Source organism: Phocoena phocoena, chromosome 17, assembly GCF_963924675.1.
Source record: "Phocoena phocoena chromosome 17, mPhoPho1.1, whole genome shotgun sequence".
NCBI lineage: Eukaryota > Metazoa > Chordata > Mammalia > Artiodactyla > Phocoenidae > Phocoena > Phocoena phocoena.
This window is the reverse complement of record NC_089235.1, coordinates 15,598,337-15,622,799: the sequence shown is the minus strand read 5'-3', so window position 1 is coordinate 15,622,799 and position 24,463 is coordinate 15,598,337.

The following is a 24,463-nucleotide window of genomic DNA, read 5'->3' as shown; positions in this document are numbered from 1 at the left end:
TTCTCTTTTGGCAGAGCATAGGCTCCAGGCACACAGGCTTCAGTAGTTGTGGCACGCGGGCTCAGTAGTTGTGGCGCACAGGCTTAGCTGTTATGCGGCATGTGGGATCTTCCTGGACCAGGGCTTGAACCTGTGTCCGCTGCATTGGCAGGCGGATTCTTAACCACTGTGCCACTGGGGAAGCCTGGTTTTCCTTCTTTTAACGCTGTTTTTTTCCCCCCAGTCTGCAGCTTCAACACAATTTTCCTGTGTTTATTCCCTTAGTTGTCAAGTCAAACAGAGGGTTGGTTTAGAGGATCAGAAAACAGGAGCTGAGGAGAAAGGTATTCTTAAAAGAAATGCCTTCTTGTTTCAAAGGAATTCACTCACTGTTATGAAGGCAAAACAGAAATAGTCTGGAGAAAACTGGACTTGCTAAAGAGGCAAAACCAATCGCCGGTCCCTACTTTGCTTCCTTTTTTTTCTTTTTTTTCTATACTTAGAAGAGCCTAACAGCCTGGTGGCCCTCCTCCACTTTCAGAGCCTGAGGACATCACTTTTCCTGTCCCTGAAGGACAAGATCTGGACAACACCAGTGCCTTTATCCCAGAAAGGTTGGTTTGTGACCTTCTTGCTTTCTAGTATGTTTCAGGTGATTTTAGAAAACAAGACTACTGCTTTGCAACATGCTAGGTAAACAGCAGTTTCTATTTCAAGGGGAAATCATACTTGACCATCTAGCCGCCTCAGTTCCACTAGATTAGAAAACAAGCAGAGATAAACACAGCTTTAGTGGAGTTGGTTGTGGACTAAGGAAAGGAATAACTGGGCCTTTTAAGATAAATGGACCTGACAAAGGGCAAGTTCTGCAGAAAGTAAACACAGCTATAGGAGAGTTATTCTGAACGCTGATATCTGCAAATGAAAGTTGAATCATGTTGATGGAAAGGTCTTTTTCCCGAGATTTGTAATAAAATCTCCGCTCCCACCCACCCCTCCCTACACGATTTAGCCAAGCTGATAAAAATCATGTTGTCAGAAATGGTGGAACTAATTTGTGACTTTTTCCCAAATCAATTTTGATATAATACAATTAAATGAATGGTTTCCCTTTTTTTTCCCTCTAACACAAATCAGAACAAAATTGCACTGTTCTCTGTGTCCTGTTACACAGACTGACCTGATAGAAAATTCAGGATTTTATTGCAAGATGTGGAGAATTATTATTAGATCCATTTTCCCTTGACATTGATTGGCTTCTTAAAGGATAACTGGTGATTTCTTATTATGAAATTGTAGTCAGAATGATAAAATTTGGGATGGTTTTCAGGTCTAGTCCAGAATTCTCAGGATCTGCTCATTTTTTTGCCCTGAATTTATTAACTAGGATTGTAAGCACCAAAGTTTTCCAGTTAATGTTTCTTCTGCTCAGTGATAAATTGGAAGGGGGGAAAAAGTCACGCAAGCAATCATTGTGGTGATTTCTACTCATAGCAATTCACACTTACAGCCCTCTGCCAGCTACACCCGCGTTGCAACTCCCGACACTTAAACAGTTTCTCACATGAACATATGTTATGCTCCCCTTTTGAGGAAATGAATCCCAACCTCAAGCACACTAGCAGGCCGTGATTAGTTCTAATCCCTAGGTTTTATGATAGGAAAAATGACTATAAGAAAACGAGGGAACCATAGAAAACTGAGTTAGTTTTCTCTTTTCCAAAATGGCATCAGCTCACTGCCCCAAACTCTCCTTGGACGTGCTCTTCAAAATGTCCTCAAGAAAATCATCCTGAAATCCGTAAAACTAATAAACGCGATCCTTAGAGCTGTTTTGCTTCGGTAAAATATTTGGCAGGAAAACACAGTCAGACTGCATCATATTAAATGGATTTTATGTTTATTGACTACTTGTAGCGCTACTTAATTGATTTATGTCTGCTTTAGAAAGGTTTATGCTATGAAACATAAAATATATCATTTATAGTTTATTAAGTCTTGCATTTGGTAAAAATTGGCATAAGACCCTAGGTCAGGAACTTAGCCTTCGGTTATAGCACTGTTTCTATGAGAAAATCATATTTGATACACTTTATTTCCACTTACAGTAAACTTCCTAGTAATATAATCCACAGGTAACGGTGCTTGTGTTTCCCAAGTGCAACCCACTGTCATATTCCCATGGCATTCGAATGAGGTTTTTCTGTCTTCTTTTTTGATTTTGAGTTAAAATAATGAGAGAAAATAGTAAAAAATAGAGGATATCTTAGGACCTAAGGTTTGTATTCTGGTTTTTAGAACTGACAGGAGAGGTCCAAGACCAGATAGAAAGAATATTATAGTACTACTAAGATTTTGAAAACTCTCTTATGATAAGTCTGTCTAGGTTTATATAAGTGTCTTTTTAAAAAAAATTTTTATTGGAGTATAGTTGATTTACAATGTTTTGTTAGTTTCAGGTGTACAGCAAGGTGAATCAGTTATACATACACATATATCCACTCTTTTTTTAGGTTCTTTTCCCATATAGGCCATTACAGGGTATTGAGTAGAGTTCCTTATGCTTTACAGTAGGTCCTTATGAGTTATCTGTTTTATCAGTATATATAGTAGCGTGTGTATGTCAATCCCAATCTCCCAATTTATCCCTCTCCCCCTTACCCCCTGATAACCATAAGTTTGTTTTCTACTTTGGTGACTGTACTTCTGTTTTGTAAATAAGTTCATTTGTACCCTTTTTTTGGGTTCCACATGTAAGTGATATCATATATTTGTCTTTCTCTGTGTGACTTCACTCAGTATGACGATCTTTAGGTCCATCCATGTCGCTGCTGTAAGTAAGTCTTAATACAGTGACTCCTGCTGAGCAGGTAGACTAGATGGGTACCAACATCAAGAACTAGAACCTGGTCTTATGTCACCAAGGCGCCACATAAAAGGGGTACCATTAGTGCTGAACCCGTTGCCCCAGCCTATTCCAGGGCCTCATCCCATCCTGTCTGCCAATTCTGTCTCCCCAATTTTCCCTCCAGAACAAGTTCACAAGTCTTGTTTCTCCTGTTCCCCTAATACCACCAGGGCCATCTGCTGAACTCATCCCAGTCCTGTGAGCAAGAACCAACAAATAAGTGACAGGAGAAATAAAACTCAGCCCCTCTGTTTGAAGATACAGGAAACATTGGGGGCAGAAGTAGTGTTCTCTGTTAGAATTGTCACATCCAGTGCTGCTTCTCTTTTGAAATATGTCAAGGGTAATAAGCATGAAATGTTATCTTTTTGTTTGCATTCTAAGCACTAACCAACATTCAGTTAATAGCATTCATGGATGAGAACACCGCTTGAGTCCTGTAAAATGGTGGCTGATGTACACAGTACTTAGATTTGGCTTTAAAATGTGCTTTTTTTTTTTTTTTTTTTTTTTGCGTTACGCGGGCCTCTCACTGTTGTGGCCTCTCTCGTTGTGGAGCACAGGCTCCGGACGCGCAGGCTCAGCGGCCATGGCTCACGGGCCCAGCCGCTCCGCGGCATGTGGGATCCTCCCGGACCGGGGCACGAACCCGCGTCCCCTGTATCGGCAGGCGGACTCCCAACCGCTGCACCACCAGGGAAGCCCTTAAAATGTGCTTTTGTTAAGACATATTTACATATGGGCAGATTTGATCTCAAAATTCAAGCAAAATTAAGTGGAGGCATAACTCAAGAGAGTTGGGACGCTGTCTTGCCTCCTTACCCTGAGGTCTGCTCCCGACCTCTGCTGGGCAAAATCTGCTAACTTTTCTGATGGATGTTAACGCACCAGCCCAAACTTCTGCCTCCTGAATCTCTCTTGACTCAGAGACCTTTGTTTTGTACTTTGTTTGGGATTGCTTCAAACAGCTTCCTTGGCTCGTGGGTAAATTTCATGTAAAAATCAGTGTAAATATAGAAAACTGAAAAGTCAAAGTAAGTTCTTATTGAGAACCATGAAAGTGCTGTTAAAAGCAAGGTTTGGTGCAGATGACGCACCCTGAATTGACAGTGGATGGCATCTGTGCACCCAGCAGATGATTATGCGAGAGCCTCACTTCACTTCGTGGATTACACAGGCTGGCTTCTGGCTCCTACCTAGCCTGCTTTCCCACTTTTTTTTTCCACAGACAAAATAGACTTTTTTTAATAATCATTTTTAAAAATTGAAGTATAGTTAATTTACAATATTGTGTTAGTTTCAGTTTCAGGTGTACAGTGAAGAGATTCAGTTATATGTGTGTGTATATATGTGTGTGTATATATATATATATATATATATATATATATATATATATATACACATATTCCTTTTCAGATTCCTTCCCATTATAGGTTATTATAAGATAATGAATATAGTTCCCTGTGCTATACAGTGAGTCCTTGTTGTTTATCTGTTTTGTATATAGTAGTGTGTATATGTTGATCTCAAACTCCTAATTTATCTCTTCCTCCCTACCCCACCCACTTGTTTTCTTTATGGCAACGTACAGTGTAGTAATGGAGCCAGACAGACCAGACTCCAAATCCTGGTAGTGATGCCATTTAGGAGCTGTGGAAATTTGGGTACTTGACCTTCCTGAGCCTCAGTTTTGCCATCTCAAAATGGGATTGATTACACCTTTTTGAAAACGAAGATTACTATAAAGAGCACATTATCTGATACATCTCCTTTTATCAATTCTGCATTAATTTACATAGCAATATAATGTACTGATTATTTTCTTTGGCACTAAGTTTTGTACTTATAGGAGCAAGTAGTATTGTTTTATTGGATTTGGGGAGTAGAGAACAGTTTCTTGGCTAACGATCAGTAATCAGTTAAGTTTTGCATAGTTATTTCCTCCATTTTGAGGGTGATTCATCCTTTCTGCTTAATTGTGTGTAGGTTTGAATCCCATTCTGGAATAGCTTCCTGAGATAGACTGCATTCATAATACTGCTCACTGTAAACCTAAAAGATGCATTTACCTCTGGGAAGTTATTTATGTTGTAGCTACATATTAAAAATGCTTTGGTAATGCTGACCAAATCGATGCTGAGTCATGGCCAGTTGAATAAATTTATTGTGACTGCAGTAGTGTTCCTCATCCTTGAAAACCAGGTCCTGTGGGCCCTTCTCTGTGAAGCTTTCCTTGATAGCCTGATCCAAAGCTCTCTCTTTTTCCTCTGGTGTCCTGTTCTGTTTTGCTTATAGTACCCAGTTCAGCTTTGTTTTAATGTTAGCTTTATAACTTTCCCACTAGAATATAAGATCTTAGAGAACGTGAAATATGTTTTAAATTAATGTAAGCAATGGTCCAGTGGAGAAATTGGCCAAAGGTTTGGATCGACCCTAACCTCTCTGAAACCTTCTCTGAAAAGTCCAATCCAGGGGCTTCCCTGCTGGCGCAGTGGTTAGGAATCCGCCTGCCAATGCAGGGAACACGGGTTCGAGCCCTGGTCCGGGAGGATCCCACGTGCCGTGGAGCAACTAAGCCCCTGCGCCACAACTACTGAACCTGCGCTCTAGAGCCTGCGAGCCACAACTGCTGAGCCGGTGCGCCACAACTACTGAAGCCTGCACTCCTAGAGCCCATGCTCCGCAACAAGAGAAGCCACCGCAATGAGAAGCCTGAGCATCGCAACGAAGAGTAGCCCCCGCTCGCCGCAACTAGAGAAAGCCTGCGCGCGGCAACAAAGACCCAACGCAGCCAAAAATAAATAAAAAAAAGTAAATTAAAACAGAAAAAAGTCCATTCCAGTCCAAGCCTACCACGCCCTCAATTCCTGTGATATTTATTCCAACGAAGCAATTTAGGCTTTGTATACTTTCACGTTAGTCTCAAATTATTTTACATTTTTTTAAAAGCCCACAAATAGATTACAGAGTTCTTGAGAGCAGGGACTATGAATGAGATAAATGAGAATATCTGTAAAAGCTCTAAAAAAGCATGATCAAATGAAAGGGCAGTTGTGTTTTTTGCTTTTTCTTAATGATTACCAACCACATAGTTTGACACATGGAAAGAATTCAGCCTATACTTGTTACGGACTAACCCAAGTATTCACAGAAGAGAAGTTTCTGCTTAGGTGGCTAGGCCTTTGGGGTCAACTTTTGTCATTTTTATCCTTCAATAGTGTGGAAGAAAATAGTTTTAAGAGCATGGGAAATTACCACAACATCAGAATATTCAGTGATTTCTGAGGTGAACCAAGATGTTAAAGAAAACCGACCCTAATAACACAGAGAATGAGGGTGTAAGTCCCATTCCACTCATGAAGCATGTGAGGATGGCACATCTCACCCCACTCAGGCTGTAAGCCAACAGGACCCATGTCTGGGTCACCTGGCAGAAATGATCAGCACAGCTGAGCAAATAAATCATGTAATTGATCAACTGGTGGTGCTCGAATCCAACTGTCTCCTAATATTATCTGGATTTCTTTAAGTAGGTTGTCTAGGAGACATTATTTGCTAATAACTGTGCCTCCAAGAAATGTTTCCATGATAATATTGCAAGCCCAGAGCTGTATGATAGAACGATATAAATCTAGAGAACAAAGGTTCTTTATTAGTCAACCGTGAGTCATTTTTTCAGTGAAAAGATATTTACTGAGCACATACTATGTGCCAGGCAAATTTAGGTGCTGGGATACATCAATGCAAAAAATGAACAACATTCCTTCTTTCAAGAAGATTATATGCTGGTAGCTGAGAGAAATAACAATCCATAAACAGAAGTATATCTGGGCAGGGAGTGGCAGGGGTGAGGGAGTGGGAGGTACAAACTATTGGGTATAAAATAAGCTACAAGATGTATTGTACAACACAGGGAATATAGCCGGTATTTTGTAATAACTGTAAATGGGGAGTAACCTTTAAAAATTGTATAAAAAATCATCTTTGTCATATTGCTAAAACCCTGTGTATACAAAGGTCAATTTCTGATTCTGTTCTGTTCCATTACTTTATCCTGAAATAAGTACACATTGTACTTGTTCTTATAGGTTAATTTTATATTGTTTTGTCAAATTCAAAGGGTAGTTGGAATTTTGGTTGAAATTGCTTTAAATTTATAAATTCATTCATTTGGGGTAGAATTTATATCTTTATGATATTGAACATTACTATCCAGGAATATCCAGGAATAGAGGAAATAGATCTCTCCAATTATTTATGTTGTCTTTAATGTCTTTCAACAAATTTCGATAGTGAAAAGTATCATGAAGCAAAATAAAGCAGGTCAAGGGTATTGAGAATGACAAGGGGTAGACAACCTCATTTAGAAAACAGAGACTGGGAAGGTCTCTCTGAGGCGGTAATGTTGAAGGAACCTGAGATGTATGAGTCTACAAGGCAAGAAGCTTCCAGGCATGGATGTAGTGGTTACAATAGCCCTGAGACACAAGCTGGCTTTGTATATGGGAGGAACCGTAAGAAGCCTTGTGTGGCTGGTGAAAGGAAGAGTGATGAACAGGATGCAGATCATGTTGGATCTTAGAGATCAGCTTATATTCTGAATATTTTGGGAAGCTTTTGAAGGCTTAGGAGCAGAAAAGTAACATGATCCAGGTTATATTTTTAAAAGAGTATTCTGGCACCTGGAGGGGAGCAAAGAGATCCTAGGAGAGACAAGATTGGAAGGACAGAGACCAGTCCAGAGGCGATTACATAGTCCAGGCAAGTGGTGACAGTAGTCTGGGCCAAGGGGGAAGTCGTAGAGACGGCGAGAATCAGTTAGATTCAGAATATATTTTGAAGGTAGTGCTGTAGGACTTGCTAATGGATTGGATGAGGGAAGTGAAAGAAACAGGAATCTTAACCTCTCTGATCATTGATAGATATCAGGAAATAGTCACTGAAATTCAGCCGCAGAGGAATATGTGCACCGCGATATGACTATGCCAATACTAAGGTGAAAGAGTTAAGTTTGTCAACCAACTGCTTAACCTTAAAGCAACCAATTAGTAACTGAATACAACTGTCTGTTGCCAAATAAACGATTGAAATGATTCTGCCATTTCTTTCAACAGTTTTTGCCTGTATGTGCACGTCTATGTTTCTACTTATTGTTTATATGTACAACCTATATGGCCACGCAGAAATCTATATCTGAAGGACACTAGGTCAAAAGTCTAAGGTTACTGTTTTTATAGCCCAGCAGTCTAGTACTTTGCATGAAAGAATACAACTGTCTAGAGATTTCCAAGTATCTAGCTAAGTAGCTATAATTTCTCATTTTTATCCAAAGATTTGCTGTCATATAAAACATAGCAATTGTGGAACGATATCATCCCAGAATAGCGGTGGCATACACCTCATTAATGATTGCTCTACTTAGGCCCGTTCAGACCCCAGAAAAGTGCCCAGAATATAAAATCGTAAGTAATTTGCCATTGGGCAAGAACACCACTCAATAAATCTGAAGAAAATATTCACAAGAGCAAATAATACACGTAGACCCAAATGGCAAAACTGAAAATGAGATTACAATGCCTTGCAAGAAACGAAGCCGTAGTCCTCAGATGTGGGGTGATTTATATATTTTTTGAAAAATCAAAAATTTATATCCACCTGGTTTTTCAATGCAACTTATTCAGATAAATCAAGCTACTCAACAGTAACATTTAATATTGACGTTTATGATGTCAAGGAACCTTTACAAATTATTTCACAAGACATACCACTGTGGGAATATCTAATTTTTTATGGCTGAAGGATGAAGAACCCGAGGCAAAGGCCCAGCTAATGTCCTGCCTGTGGCAGCTGAGCAACGAGGCGACGGAGCCAGGAAGATAACATAGGGGACAAGAGGAGCAGTGCTGCGTGGGTGAAAGGCAAGCCGTGGACTTAGTTCACGTTACTCACTGACTTGTGCATTGCATTATTCAGCTACCTTGCTCTCTTTGGCATAACTTGGGTAGATTCTTTCTTTTTTTTTTCTTTCCTATTTCAGCAACAGAAGTAGAAATATTTTTATGCTAATAGACATGTAATAGACATAATCAAAGTAACACTAATGAAAAGAAAACCAGATAGGATGGAAAATGAAAGACAGCTATGAAGGGCATTCTTGAGCATGTCAAGAAGTAGAAAAATATACTAAGGATGGAAATTTCAAAGATAACTATAAATACGTATTAAAGTACATAAGGCGTGACACAATTGTGGATGACATTGAACTTCACTGAACTTACATAAACGATGCCTTCAGGAATCAAAAAAAAGCGTACGAGTGAAAATACAGGCACTAATACAGAACTAAAAGGAGGACGATGACCCAAGGAACAAGGTAATTAGAAAATCATAAAATTACCTTTTAGAGCAATCTTAATGTATTTTAAGTGAGACTGTTGTCCGGGATGTTGGCGTATTAACATGACTTTTAAATATTCAGAGCAATCTGTTAATAAAATTATCAGCCAGAAAGAACTGTCTTCATTATAGCAAAGAAGACAATACAAATCCCTGACTAGGATACAAATCCTCAACACCAAGACTTGGGTGAAATGACACCTTTATCCTAAGCTCTCAAGGTCAACAAACAGTCAAATTGGCTGAGAAATGACTAAAGATATAGATAGCGGACTTTTTTCATAACGGATTGAAGGTTCCTAAAATATATACATATTCTTTGTGCTGCTGACTCATTATGAAAAAATGAAAAAGTTACCCACGCACACATGAGCTACACTTTGAAACACTTTGGACCTAAAGCATGTAGTAAATGCTCTGTCCCTCTGCTGCCAAAGGGGCCAGTCAGTTCAGAGAGAGTTTGCCTACATAATGCCAGACATCTGTGCAAAAGCTGCAAATTTTGGTCGATGATTTTAAAGTTTTGTCGACCTGGTGCCAAACATCTGGATATTTGAAGATATCCAGATAATTGATTTTTTAACTTTTCATCCAGATGTTTGGCATCAGAATGAAATACCATCTTACTATGTAAGAGCTTTTGTGATGTGAAAGTGCTCACAATATACCCTTAATATTAAAAAGGGGTTTAAAGTCATGTATACAGTGTGATCCCAGTTTTCAAAACAGAAACTGTAGATATGCCCACAGAAGAGAACTCAGGCGGAAACATACTAAAATGTTTCATTTACTCTCTGGGTAGTGGGCTTATTGCCGATCTTCATCTTACTTGTAGTTTTTAAAATTTTTCCTAATGTTCTTCGGTAAAACATGTATTGCTTTTATAACCAGAGAAGCATTTTAGTTGTGTGGTTAGGTGGTGTCAGTTAATTTGGAAACTAAAAGAATTTAATTTAGTGCCTGGCATTGTGTACATACAATTGCAGCTGTGAACCTACTGGTAAGATAGGCTGGTTTTGGAAAAGCAAGTTAAAAGTAAGTTAGCAAAGATATAAAAGGTCTGGGAATCTAAGGGTTACTAGGCATGCCTGGCTGGAAACAATGGGCCTGACTGGTTTTTCCTCACTGAATTGACTGGAACCTTTTTTTTTTTTTTTGGCCACAAGGCTTGTGTGACTTAGTTCCCCGACGGGAGATCGAACCCGGGTCCATGACAGTGAAAGCACTGAGGTTGATCCCAGCAATACCTCCTCTCAAGGCCACCGCGTCCCAGTGCCTTGTGTGTGTGTGGTGGGGGGGGAATCTTAGTTCCCTGACCAGGGTTCGAACCCCAGCCCTCAGCTGTGAAAGGACAGAATTCTAACCACTGGGCCACCAGGGAATTCCCTGTTCCAGTGTCTTTATACCTTCTCAACCCCAGTCCCCTTTCCTCACTAGAGTTGGCAAATTAAATTTAGTTCGCATTCCTTTTCTTACTGTTGAAGAGTTCGTCCAGGGTTAGACATGCAGAATGTTAGGATTCTCAGTAAATTTAGTCCAAATCCCTCATTTTATAAGTGGAGAGACTGAGGCCCAGGGAGGTTAAATGCCAGGCCTCTGATGATACATTCAAACCTATAAACAGTCTGTTTCCAGCTCAGGGCATTTTTCACTATGCAACGCTATGATGGTTATTCTAGTCCCTAAATTTTCTCATCTATAAAATAGAATAAGTATTTGCACGCAAAGTGCTTCGGGCTATTTGAGATAGAAACTACATACAAATATTGTGTTATTTTGGCACCTTTTCTTCTGTATTTTATAAACTCTGTTATTCAGTAATGTTTAGAAAACTTAGATAAAATCTAGATAGAATTTCAAATAACATCCCAATAAAAATATAAGCTCCTAAAGCATCAATATCTTAATCATTCTGAAATTTTTAAGAAGCCAAGTGTTCTTGGGAAATGATCTAAACAGCTCCAAATTAAATAAAGACCAAATGGTAAAGTTATCTGGAAACTTTCGAAATGGAAAATTTGAGATGGCTTTTAAAAAGTAACACAAAGAATGAAGGACTCTGTAGTGTGATTTCTTTTCTTTTTCAGCCTTTGTAGAGAGCAAAGCAACCATAATTCACTGATGAATCCCATACAGTCTTCAGTCGTCGTTAATTTTAAAAAGCTGTTCAGGAAACAATACTTAAAGTAAAAAAGCAAGCACTATAGTTTATTTTAATGTTCTTCCCATAGTTTAAGTACAAATTAAACTAACCTGAAAAAAATACCAAGTAAACAGATCTGAAAGAAAATGGCTCCCACTCTGTGAGCAAATTTAAAGCTAAACAATTGAAGAAATACTGGTTGGTAAAGCTTCTGTCCCTCCTATTCCCTGCCCAATAGGAGAGAAGAAAGAACAAAAAGAATCACTTCTAGGCTGTGAGCCCTATGGTTACATGCAACCTGCTGAACTCAGTTTTTCACAGCCAGACCCAAGAAACACGTCCACATTGTAAAGAATATCACCAAACACACGCTTAGCTGGTTCTGGAAACACCCTTAATTGTTAACACTTCTAGGTTTGTTTGGTTTTTTTTTAAATTATTTATTTGCTCAAAACATAAAAAATGTGAAAAGAAGCAAGAAGCTAATCTTTTTAATACTTTTGTCTTTTCTATTCATTTAAGGTTCTTTTCAAAAATTCTTTTCATGAACCAGGGATTGGGACCATAAAGTTACTAGCATGCAGGCTCATTCTTGCTTATATATATATGTGGTATGTATGTTTTCAAAGCATTTCACCATCATTAACTTCATGTCAGCTAAGCAGGATATTGGACTTGATGGAAAAATGATCTAATCCAGTATGGAAAATTCTATTCCTAAAAACCATACCTGAAACAGGCAAATTTCTCATTTCTTTGTGCCAGAACGTTCTCAGTATGACGGGCTCACAAAATAGGTCCCTAAAATCTTTGCTGAGTGAAATCAGTGGGGGAATTTTGTCTCATGGCATAGTTTTTGTTGTTATTTGGGGGATTTTTGTTTGCTGTTGGCGGTGATGGTGGTGTTTTGGTCCATCTATTTTGTTTTGTTGTGTTGTAGATTGGGCAGGTTTTTCAGAAAGGAAAAATATGGTTAAGTGAAGTAATTGTCAAACTAAAAATTGGAACCTGCCAATGTTCTAATTTAGCTGATGGTCTAGTACTACCACTGAGATAGAATGAAAGGTTTTTAGGAGTGAGGGATGGGAGGATAAAGGACAGTTTCCTCAGAGAAAGGGAAGTGATCCATTATAAAGAAAGTTTACAGTCAAGTTTTGATGAAGGGCACAGCTCAGTTCTCTGCACAATTGCTAGTTTTGCATTCTGTCACTCACTTTCTTCTCAAGAACAGTTCAGAGCTGCTGAGCTGTCATGAGCATGACTTGATGCCATGAATTGACTGTGTTCCAAAACCTCATTATTGGAAAACTTTTCCATTTGATGCTAAATATAGGGTATTATATAAACACAATGTATTATAGGTCAAATCCTGTTAGCACAAATGCTAAGAGGCTCTCCAATTTGGCATTAGGAAAGGAGACTGTATTAGAATTTTATGGTACACCTCAAATCTGATTACAACTATGTAAAACAAAACTATTTTCAAGCCCTAGTCAATAGGCAACATATTTTCAACTGTCAGTAGAAAATCTTTCAGTTCTTCGTAATGAGAGTTCCCTTAAACAAAATAACTCTTCTCAATCTTTTTCATCCCATGATGATCTTCCTCCGAAACCCACAGTATGTACTCCTGTTCTGCTCATTTCGAATTTGTTCATTTATCACTGTGTGACATGCTCATACGTTGTTTAAAGCATAAGAATATCTACCATTTTCTATGTATTTCTGTTTGTCTCTTCAACTTGATGATGAGGTCTCTGAGGGCAAATTTCCAGGGTCTACTTTTGTGTGTACTTTCTATTGCTAAGTCTAGAGAAAGTCTTCAGTAAAAGGGAGGGAGAAAGGAATAAAAGGAAGGACAAGAAGATGGTGTGACAAACTGAGGCAGAGTCAATGCCCCTGAGAGGGCCTTGTTGAGAGTTCAGGGGATTTTATTTCATAAGGAGACCTCTTAACACCTGATTTAAAATAAAGGCAGGGGAACTTCCCTGGTGGAGCAGTGGTTAAGAATCCGCATGCCAATGCAGGGGACAAGGGTTCGAGCCCTGGTCCAGGAAGATCCCACATGCCGCATAGCAACTAAGCCCGTGCGCCACAACTACTGAGCCCTCATGCCACAACTACTGAAGCTCGCACTCCTAGAGCCTGTACTCCGCAACAAGAGAAGCCACCGCAATGAGAGGCCTGTGCACCGCAACGAAGAGTAGCCCCTGCTCGCCACAACTAGAGAAAGCCAGCACGCAGCAACGAAGACCCAATGCAGCCAAATATAAATTAATTAATTAATTTAAAAAATAAAATAAAATAAAACAAAGGCAGGGGATAGATTCAGTATAGCCTTCTACTTCCAAACAGGCTAGGTTTATAAACTCATACGTCTCAAATGCATTTCTCCTAAACAGGAGTGTGAGTTCATCTTTTAAGCTTTAGAGTCAGGCTAATACACATTCTATCAGTCATCTTTGTGTAAAATGGGTTAGTTTCATCTCTACCGCACATGTGGGAAGGAGGCAACTCTTCTCCTTGATGAGTTTGCCAAGAGCACAGGGAACCCCTTTAGCAGCTGTAGGATCTTCCTTGCTGTCAGCTGCCACTGACTCTGGCTTTGGGCTCATTGAAATGTGCCATGAAAACTAGGGTGCTGGTGGGATCCTGACACAAAAGTTTCAACAGCAGCACTTTGGCTGTGCACTGAAGTTCTTAAGCTCCTACCTCTGCTGAATTAACACTATGTCTGTAAGTATCAGTTTTGCTCGTCCATCTGAAAGTTCTAAGTTAAAATTTGTCAGCTAGGGGAACTTCTGTACTAAGGAATATTAACCTTTACTCTTCAAGAAAATCTTTGGAATTTCAGTCTGGCCTTGATCCTGAATAATACCAGATTGAAAACACAAAATCAGAGCTTTCTTCCTGTAATGTTAATTGTCTATCTCTTTGAGAACTGGTTCTTGAAAAAAGATCTTTGTTCAGTCCTTCAGCTCCCAGCTCCTTGCAATCTCTGTAATCTTTCCTTTTTTCCATTTATGCCCTAATAATTGCCCTATAGATAGAATGATCGTGTAATTATCCAAACCAGGACACGTTGGGATTTTGTTCTGTTACAGATTTTTTTGCAATTTGTGAAATTGAGATTTAATTCACATAACATAAAATTCACTATTTTAAAGTGTACAATTCAGTGGTTTTTAGTATATTCAGTATTGTACAACCGTCACCTCTATATGGTTCCAAACCATTTTCATCTCCCCTAAAGGAGACCCCATACAAACTAAGCAGTGGCTCCTTGGCCATCTTTCCCCCAGGCCTTAGCAACCACTAACTTATTTTTGGTCTCTATGGATTTGCCTATTCTGGACAATTCATATAGATGGAATCACATAATATTTGGCCTTTTGTATCTGGCTTCTTTTACTGAGTATAATATTTTCAAGGTTCATCCCTGTTGTACATGAATCGGTACTTCATTCCTTTTCATGGCTGAATGATTTCCATATTATGGTTGTACCAAATCTGTTTATCCGTTCATCAGTTGATGGACATTTGGGTTGTTTCCACCTTTCAGTTATTATGAATAATGCAGCTATGAACATCCATGTACAAGTTTTTGTATGGATATCTCTTTTTTATTTCTCTTGAGTATACACCTAGAAATGAAATGACTGGGTCATAAGTGAATTCATGTTTAATTTTTTGAGGAACCAGCATACTGTTTTCCACAGCGGCTGCACAATTTTACGTTTCCACCAACCATTTATGAGGGTACCGATTTCTCTACATCCTCACCAACACTTGTTATTTTAATAACACTTGTTATTAGCCATCCTCATGAGTGTGACATGATATCTCACTGTGGTTTTGTTTGCATTTCCCTAATGATTAGTGATGTTGAGCATCTCTTCATGTGCTTATTGGCTATTTATATATCTTCTCTGGAGAAAAATCTGCTTAAGTCCTTTGCCCATTTTTTTTTTTTTTTTGCAGTACACGGACCTCTCACTGTTGTGGCCTCTCCCGTTGCGGAGCACAGGCTCCGGACGCGCAGGCTCAGCGGCCATGGCTCACGGGCCCAGCCGCTCCGCGGCATGTGGGATCTTCCCGGACCGGGGCCCGAACCCGTGACTCCCAACAGGCCGACTCCCAACCACTGCACCACCAGGGAAGCCCTGCCCATTTTTAAATAGAGTTTTTTGTGTTTTTATTTTTGAGTTGTAGGAATTCTTTATAAGGTGGGGGAAGGGATAAATTAGGAGTTTGGGATTAACAGATACACACTACTCTATATAAAGTAGATAAACAACAAGGTCCTACTATATAGCACAGGGAACTACATTCAGTATCTTGTAATAACCTGTAATAGAAAAGAATCTGAAAAAGAATAGATACATATATATGTATAACTGAATCACTTTGCTGTACACCTGAAACTAACACAACATTGTAAATTAAGTATACTTAAATTTTAAAGAAAAAGAGTTCTTTGTATATTACAAATACTAGGCCCTTACCTGGTATGTACATTACAAATATTTTCTTTAGAGTATATTGATAAGTGAGGGGAGAGAGCTATTAATACTTAGTCAGATAATACAGGCATAAACTGAGACTATACCAGGCACAACAAGGCATATGATTGACCCATATATGGAGGATCTTGATCCAGCAGGTTGAAGAATAAATGTTGTGTTAATTTCAATGGGACAATTTATCTATCCAGACAATCAGATATAAATAATCAAACTCAATAACCTTCATGTACTACCCAGAGTGATAGATACTGTGAAAAGAAATCTAAAGAAATATTTAAAAATCCATAAGCCTTTAAGCAACTTAAGGTCAAGATGAAAGGACAGAAGAAACACACATAAACAAATAACTCATAAAGTAAGGATATAGGTGCTCTGGTGACTTAGAAGAAGAAGACATTAGTGTTGGGGAACTAAGAGAAGGTTCAGCCTTGAAGGACAGGTAGTACTGTGAACAAGAGAAGTTTTATTTTAAAAAGTATGTGAGATGTAGTTTATGTATAAGACCTGTGCTGGAGAGTCCAGAAGCATAGGCAACCTCATATGCTTCTGTGGTGAGAAAAAAAATTGAAAATAGGGTATGTGTTTCACATAATGGTTCTGTTCTCCCCATTCCAACTTCTTATATTAGCATCCTAGAAGGAGAAAGTTCTCTAAAAATGAGAAAGGTGTGTATTACTCTACAATCCTGCCTGGAATGCTATTAAAATGCTACTTTTGAAGAAGCACTGCAGCCATTCAGAACACATTAGCTCACTGTCATTGCTACTGCCCTGCATTTCCTACTGCCCCAACTGGAAATTTGCCCTTGGTTTGTCCTTGCCTAATAGCACTCAAGGCTCTTATTGTTACATGTGAACATATCCACTTTCTAAAAGGAAAGTAAACTCTGTGAGGACAGAAGCTTTCTTACCTGCTTCTCTGAATCTGCCCCTCCTGATCTCCTTTGCTCCCCTCTGCTCTGCCTCCCAGAGGCCCGTGGGTAAGGGCTCTGTCCACAGGCGCTGAGCCCTCCAGGTTCAGGGGTTGGGGAGCCCCAGGTGGAGATCAGAGGGCGATGGGAGAGTGAGAGCAGGGTATTGGTTCCCCTGGCTCCTTCCCTATGAGGTCCTCTGCTCCTCGCAAGTCTATCTCTGGCTGCTTCCTTTGCTCTCTCCTCTTCTGGTCCCTTCAGAACCCAGGGGTGGTGACAGCTGTGTTGGTGCTGGCCTTGGGTTCCTGCACAGTTCCTCCTTATCCAAACCTTTGCAACAAATCCCTTTTGTAAATAAACTCCCTTTGGATTATCCTAATTTGAATGTGCCATCTGTTTACTCTTGAGACCCTAACTGATACAGTCCCTCATGGTACCCAGTGCTTTAGCAGGTGTATAACAAATATTTGTTAAATAATTAATAAATGAATAAATGGGAAGCAGATGCTTCAGTTTCATCTTGTTTCCCCTGACAGTTATTTGGGTAGAGGTGAGATTTTTGATAAATGCCATGGCACTAGTAAATTTTCAGTTTCCACTTCATGTATAAGTTGACTCATTTGAGAAATCCAAATTTCTCTAATTTTTAACTTAAAAATGCTAGGTAACCTTGTCTGATAAATTTCCTTTATTGTATCCAACAGTAGTTAAGTATATTGTTTTCTATACATCCCTCAAAAGCATGTATAGGTGGAAACGAGGAACATTTTTGTTTTCTAAGTTATATAAGTGATGTGTGTGTGTGTGTGTGTGTGTGTGTGTGTGTGTATGTGAGAGAGAGAGAAAGAGACACTGTGTGAGTTTAATATCAAAGGAAGAAGAGAAAAAGTAGTTTTTCTCTTACTTCAAAAACTTTTTATACTTTTTCTTGCAATTTCTTTCTTAGCTGTTATTCTGATCCCCGTCTTGGCCAGTTGTTACACTGAATGCTTCTAATCACAGGGCAGAAAAGAAAAACAACAACCTGGGGTGTCATACACTGAATTTTAACTTTAGTCTTCTTACCTCTTTCAATTTTGCCTTCACTTTCTTCATTCTGATCTTCTGTTTTGATTTGTTTATGGTGTGTGTGTGTGTGTGTGTGTGTTTTCTGCTTGGCCATGCTAAAGAGAGGAATTTCTTGCCTTCAAGCATACTTATCCAAAGACTATCAGCTTTCTCACAGAAGCAAGCTATTCATAGCTACCTGCTCTACAAAGACCAATAAAACTTTCTTTTGCTTTCATAAATGATTCCCTCAGTCCTCTCATTTTCTTAAGGGCCAGAAGAGAGAAAAAGAGCATTAGTCTCCATTTTATCCCTTTTTATCACAGCCTCTATAAACTCGAAGAAAAATATCTATTAGAAATAACAGATATGCCCGTGCAGATTCTCTTTACCAAGAAATTAGTTGAGAATGAGAATATGAAAGTTGATTAAAGATCAGTAATGGTGAATTCATAGACCAAAGACCAAAGAAACAGTGACCGTCTCAGCAAATGCTGAAAAGAAAAGGGAAAGTGGGAATTTAGATTCACTCTCAAGCAGGGATTAGAAGATAGAAAACTTCAGTCTCGAAGAAAACATTTGCAGAACATCTTCTCTGTGGATGTGAAGTGAGTCACACCATAGAGCTCTTGGACGGTTCTCTGAATGGGCACAGTGGGTGTGGCCACCATTATTTGACTGGTCACGATTCCTACTGCTTTCTAAATTGGGAGCTTGGAACATGATCTTTTTGGAAGTTTCTTTCAAATTATTGCCTAGACTTGTCATGGCTTGTCCCAAAGCAGTCAAACGACTGTCTTCAAAGTGCTTTTTGGCCCAGTCCAGCTGTTCTGAGCCTCGATGAGACTGACCATACCCCAATCTGGTCTAGATCTTGAGGAGAAATGGCAGGAGAGGCTTTAACCAGCACATCCTGCTTCAGTGACACTGTGTTAGGTTGCTTTCCTTAAATAAATGTGCCATTCTCAATTACAATTTTTCTCAAAAAATAATTCTCAAAGATTGCCAAAGGGAGATTCAATCAATCATAATTATCTTTATATTAATTTTCCTGTGGATTCTGTCAAACAGAGATGAATTGTCACTCTAGTACGTTTGAATTTCCACTATTGCCCTGATGTCAAGCCAATTAAGCTCAATTTTTGATTTGGTCAGTTCACTGAAAAAGTTTCAGGAAGCCTAGCATTGCTTATCAGCCTCAGATTTATGTTGCGATGACAGGACCATAATGAACGCTTTCTTGCCTTTTAGGCATTGTTTAGGGTGTACATCAAACCTTAGAGATTCCCGAGGGGCAAAGTTCATGTTAAATGGCATATTTCCTTATCCTTTAACTTCTTTTTACCGTTCTCACATAACGCAGAAAAAGAACTATTTCTTTCAGGAAAAAAGTCAATTTAAATGGACCCTCCCTTCAGATGGAAAAACTGAGTGAAATAGAGAAAACTAGTTCAGTTAATTAGAATACTTCCTGGGTACTCTCTTGGGAAAAGCAGGAGAAGAAAAAAAACTGAGATTTACAGTAGATTTGGGGAAGAGAACAAAAGCAAAACCTCATCCCAACCCATTATGTAATGATGAGCCAGGAGTGAGAACCATGAGAAATATACTTCAACGCTATACAGTAAAAGCTAAAACCATAAGGATAACAAAGGAAATAACCAAAGTTGAGAACGGGAGGCTCTTTGTGTGTTTCTCAACCAAGAATACCAAGAAGTCTTTGTAACCCTACACTCTTCCACAGCCTTCTGGAAGGCACCTTAGGAGTTTATGTAACTATGAAGCTATTCGGGGGACAAATGAAATTTTAGGCTGATAGAGGAGGGGTCAATGGTTTGACTTTGGTGCCTAACAGCTTCCCCCAGTTCTACCAAGTGTACTGTCCTCAAATTGAAGAGCCGCTTTAGGAATGAAGAGCGGACATAGCCCTGCAGAGGGTGGAGATGGCTTGCTCTGAAGAGCTTTTTGTCTGGTGATTCTGTGACTAAAGATAATATTTGTTTATCTTGTATGTTTAACTTGTGTCTTGTAATCCAGAGAGCTGGAAAAAAAATGTGGAATTACAAGTGTGTTAGTGAACAAACCCATAGTATAGGGTATAATTTCTAGGCATGGGAAGGGCAGGAAGAACAAAATCAGCAGTTAGGATAGAATGTATTTTTTCTGTGCTTTCTCCAGCCCTTCCAGTAGGATAATTTCGCAATTAAAGTCCTGATTGCACAGCAGCAGTTGATATAAAGTTACCTTGCATTACTCATGGAAGCAACTTGACTTGAAATGCTTTCTTACTTAGAACTCTCAGTTCTTGTGTAGATGATTTTTAAAAATATTTATTTATTTATTTATTTTTGGCTGCGTCGGGTCTTAGTTGCGGCACGTGGGATCTTTGGTGCGGCATGGTGGATCACTCGTTGCGGCATGCAGGCTTCTTGTGAGCTGTGGCGTGCAGGCTTCAGAGCGCATGGGCTCTGTAGTTGTGGCTCGCTCATGCGGGCTCAGTAGTTGCAGCGCATGAGCTTAGTTGCCCAGAGGCATGTGGGATCTTAGTTCCTGGATCAGGGATCGAACCCACGTCCCCTGAATTGGAAGGCAGATTCTTAACCACTGGACCACCAGGGAAGTCCCCTTAATAGATTTTTTTTTTAAATAATAAAACAAAACGTCTTCCAGAGGTACTAGGGGGCTTAGGAAGCCCAAGGCTGCAGAAGACTAAGAAGGGTTTAAAACTGTAATATCCAGTCACCGAAGCATGATTAAAGAAGCTCTATGAATATACCAGGCATTATAACAGAGAGCTGGGTGACCAGAGGAGTGTGCGGTCTTAGGCTCTTTAAGGATAAAAGGCCCAGCAGAATTCCAGAAGGCAAATCTATATTCTATCATCGAGGCATATTGTCAGCGAAATCAGCTCCTCCTCCTTCACTCATTCCAGCCTGGGCTCAATATTATTGAAGTAAAGCCAACAGCAAGTTAGCAAACCAGCAGGGGAGCAAATTGATTATACAGTTAACTGTGGAAAAACTGAAATTCTTTATTAAGGGAAAATGAAATACAGTTAATTTATGCTTCAACGGAGCCTTTCCCCACGTGGCATTTGCTCTACTGGTTCTTTGACTTTGCTGTGAAGCTGTAACTTGGCCAAAAAATGACAGAAGCTTTACTGATTTAAAAATAAGGCAGGTTTTGAGCTTTTTTTTCCCCCTTGCATGATGATGTTTCCAGCTACAATTACTGTAACTCACTCATTATAGAGGATAACATAGCAGGCCAACAGGCAAGGGGAAAAAAAATGTGGTAAAACAGTTGGCAGGATGTGAATTAAAAGTCTTTGCCATCTAATTTTAAACAGTATTTATAGAGAGCACCCATACATAATACAGCATTCACTGTCTCACACAAAATCTCTTAAGTAGTAGAAACATTTACTGAAGTTGCTCGCAAAACTAGTGAACACTAATAAGTGACAGAAATGAATAAAGCCCTAAACTCCAAATGGAAAAGGTAGAATCGAGGTTAGGTACATCAGTTGGTGTAATTTTGAATTATAAAACCTGATGCTGAGGTTCCCCTTCAGAACTAAAAATAATATTAAAGATTTACACACATAAAGAAGGCTTTTTAAAGATCTGCATTGTATATTTTGTCTTATTAATTCTGAAAACAGCCCCAGATTCAGAGAAATTACTGTTTTTTTAAGACTTTTTATTTCGAGAGAATTGTAAATTCTCATATAATTGTAAGAAAGTCCACATACCCGTTGCCCAGTTTCATTCCATGGTAACTTCTTACATAATTATAGTACAATGTCACAGCCAGGAAATTAACATTGATGCAATCCAGCAAACTTATTCAGTTTTACGTGCACTCCTTTGTGTGTGTGTGTGTGTGTGTGTGTGTGTGTGTGTGTATACTTAGTTCCACACAATTTTATCACGTGTAGATTTTTGTGAGCACCACCAGTTGAGACACAGCATAGTTAGCATAGTTCCATAACACACGTCCTTCGTGCTACCATTTCACAGCCCCAGCCAACCCCCTCCTACCCCACTTTCTAAACCCTGGCAACTGCTAATCTGTTCTCTATCTCTATAATTTTGTCATTTCAAGAATGTTGTATAGATGGAATCATATAGTAAGTGAACTTTTGAGACGGGCGTTTTCACTAAGCGTAGTTCCATTGAGATCCATCCAAGTTGTTGTGCGTCAACAGTTTGCTTCTTTGTCTTGCTGAGTGATATTCTGTGGTGTGGAGACACCATAATTTGTTTAACTATTCACCCGCTGAAAGACATTTGGGTTGCTTCCTCTCAAGGGATATTAAAAATAAAACTACTATAAATCTGTTTGTAGACAGATTTTTGTGTGAATGTAAGTTCTCATTTCTCTGGGATAAATGTCCAAGAAAGAAAAATTGCTCTGTGTGTGTGTGTTTGTGTGTACTTAGTTCTGTGCAGTTTTATCTCATTAAGATTAGTATGTCCATCACAAGGTCAAGTTGTATATTATTTTTTAGCAGTAAAAATATACATAGTACTACGCATCTCAAGAGCAACTTGCTTGACCATTTGCTAATAACTCAATATTTGCCCTTAATTCTCATATTTATGAAGTGTCCACTACAGTGTTAATACTATGCCAGGCACTATGCCAGGTGCAAAGGGCAGAGCAGAGCTGCCCCCCAAGGATGGTAAACTGGAGCAATTGCTGCTTAACACCCTATGCTGTTGCTAAAAATGACCCAGAGTATAAAGACCCCCTGGAGCCAGGGTTGGCTGCCTGACAACAATGACCCCTTTCCCCAAGTCTCAGGCTGTAGGATGCACTTTTGTAGCATTTCCTCCTGCTTTCAGTGTAAGGCTACTCAACGAAATAGCCTTACGTATTGAGCCTTGTATCCCTGTAGAAGAGTTCATTCATTCATTCATTTAAAACATTTATTTTAAGCACCTACTGTTTACCAGGAATGGCACTAGGTATTGGAAACTCACAGATGGCTAGAATACCAGTCCTGTCCTCAAGGGGCTCAAAGTCCAGTAAAGGAATATAAGATTGATTCTGCCTTCAGGAATTTACAGTTTTGTTACATACTGGACACTGAATAAGTAGCACAAGAAGGTCTTGTAGGAGGTAGACTTCCAAGAGACCTAGGCTCGAGCTGAATCTTGAAGTGATGAGGATTTGCATAGCAGAGGGTTAGAGGGAAAGCATCGTTGGCAAAGGGAAAAGCAAAGGCAGTATATCTCCATTTTTAATTTAGTAAGCAGGAAAAAGATTTTATCAACTGGAACAGGAGTTTGTGTGGGGAATTAGTGAATGGTGACACCAGAAAGTAGCTTTGATCAGATGTGATGGCCTTCAATGCCAGGCCTGCCTTTGGCATTTGGAGTATTGGTAATGAAAAGCTGAGGAAGCCTTTTGAATATGAAGCTAATATGATGAAAACTTTGCTTTAGAGTAATTAACTTGGCACTGTGAAGTTTATGTTAAAGATAAAGAATTCAAAACCCTTAGTTTTAAGAAATTTAATCTTGTCCATGAAAGAAAAACTTTTTGGTGGGAAATAAAGAGCTTCTGGGACTCTTAAGGTAGACTTATCTCATCATCCTTTCCACCACACAGGGGATGCCCTGAAGAAGTAACAGTTTCACTAAACAATAATAGCACAGACTAAGGGCTAAACTAGTAAGAAGGTATGGAAACCAGGAAAGGGATGAATTACCAAGAGTTCAGGTAACTGAACAGGGATTTCTTGGAGGTGTTCAGACTTGAACTGAACCTTGAAAGAAGCACAAACACATACACAAATGGAGAGGATGGGGCAAAGCCCTCCAGGCAGGAGGAACTGTAAACCAAAGGTACAGAGTGGGCATGAGGAGGACAGATCCAAGGAGATATGGACAGAGCAGTTTGCCTGAGGCAGAGTATTTATGTCCTTGGAGAAGTTACAAAAATATATACAAGTATGCAGAAAATCATTGCTGTCTAAAGATAGTGATCCCTTTAAGGTACAGAATAAAGAGAAGAATGTATTATGCCTACTATTATAATAGTAGTCTTTGAGGAAAGCCTAAAAATTTTACATTTACTATGTTTTTACTAGTAAAAAAATTTTACTAGTAAAAATGTACCACATATAGATGCTCATCCATAAATGCCCCATCTTGAGTCAATACCACTGCTTTTATTGGGGGGACTCCAAGATAATAAAATGTGGGTCATTGGAATCCTATCTCTGATCATCTTGGTATCACTATGCTAGACATAGTGGTGGCTCGGACAGGTATAACGCAAGTCATTCCCTACCACAGGGCAAGATGGAATCATTCCACAGAAGTGACTGGTCATAGTGGTTATCAAAGACTTCAAGGGAAAGGAAAAAGCCTTAGTATGTCAGGCCTGCAACATTCCAGGACACTTTATGCAAAACAGAAGTCAATAGCTGTTGACAAAGCAGTATTACAAGAAAATAAATACTACTTAGAGGAAAAATTTGACCCTGCATTTCACAATGAGGCATGTGCTATCTAAGTTAGCAAAATTTCCTAACCCAGGAA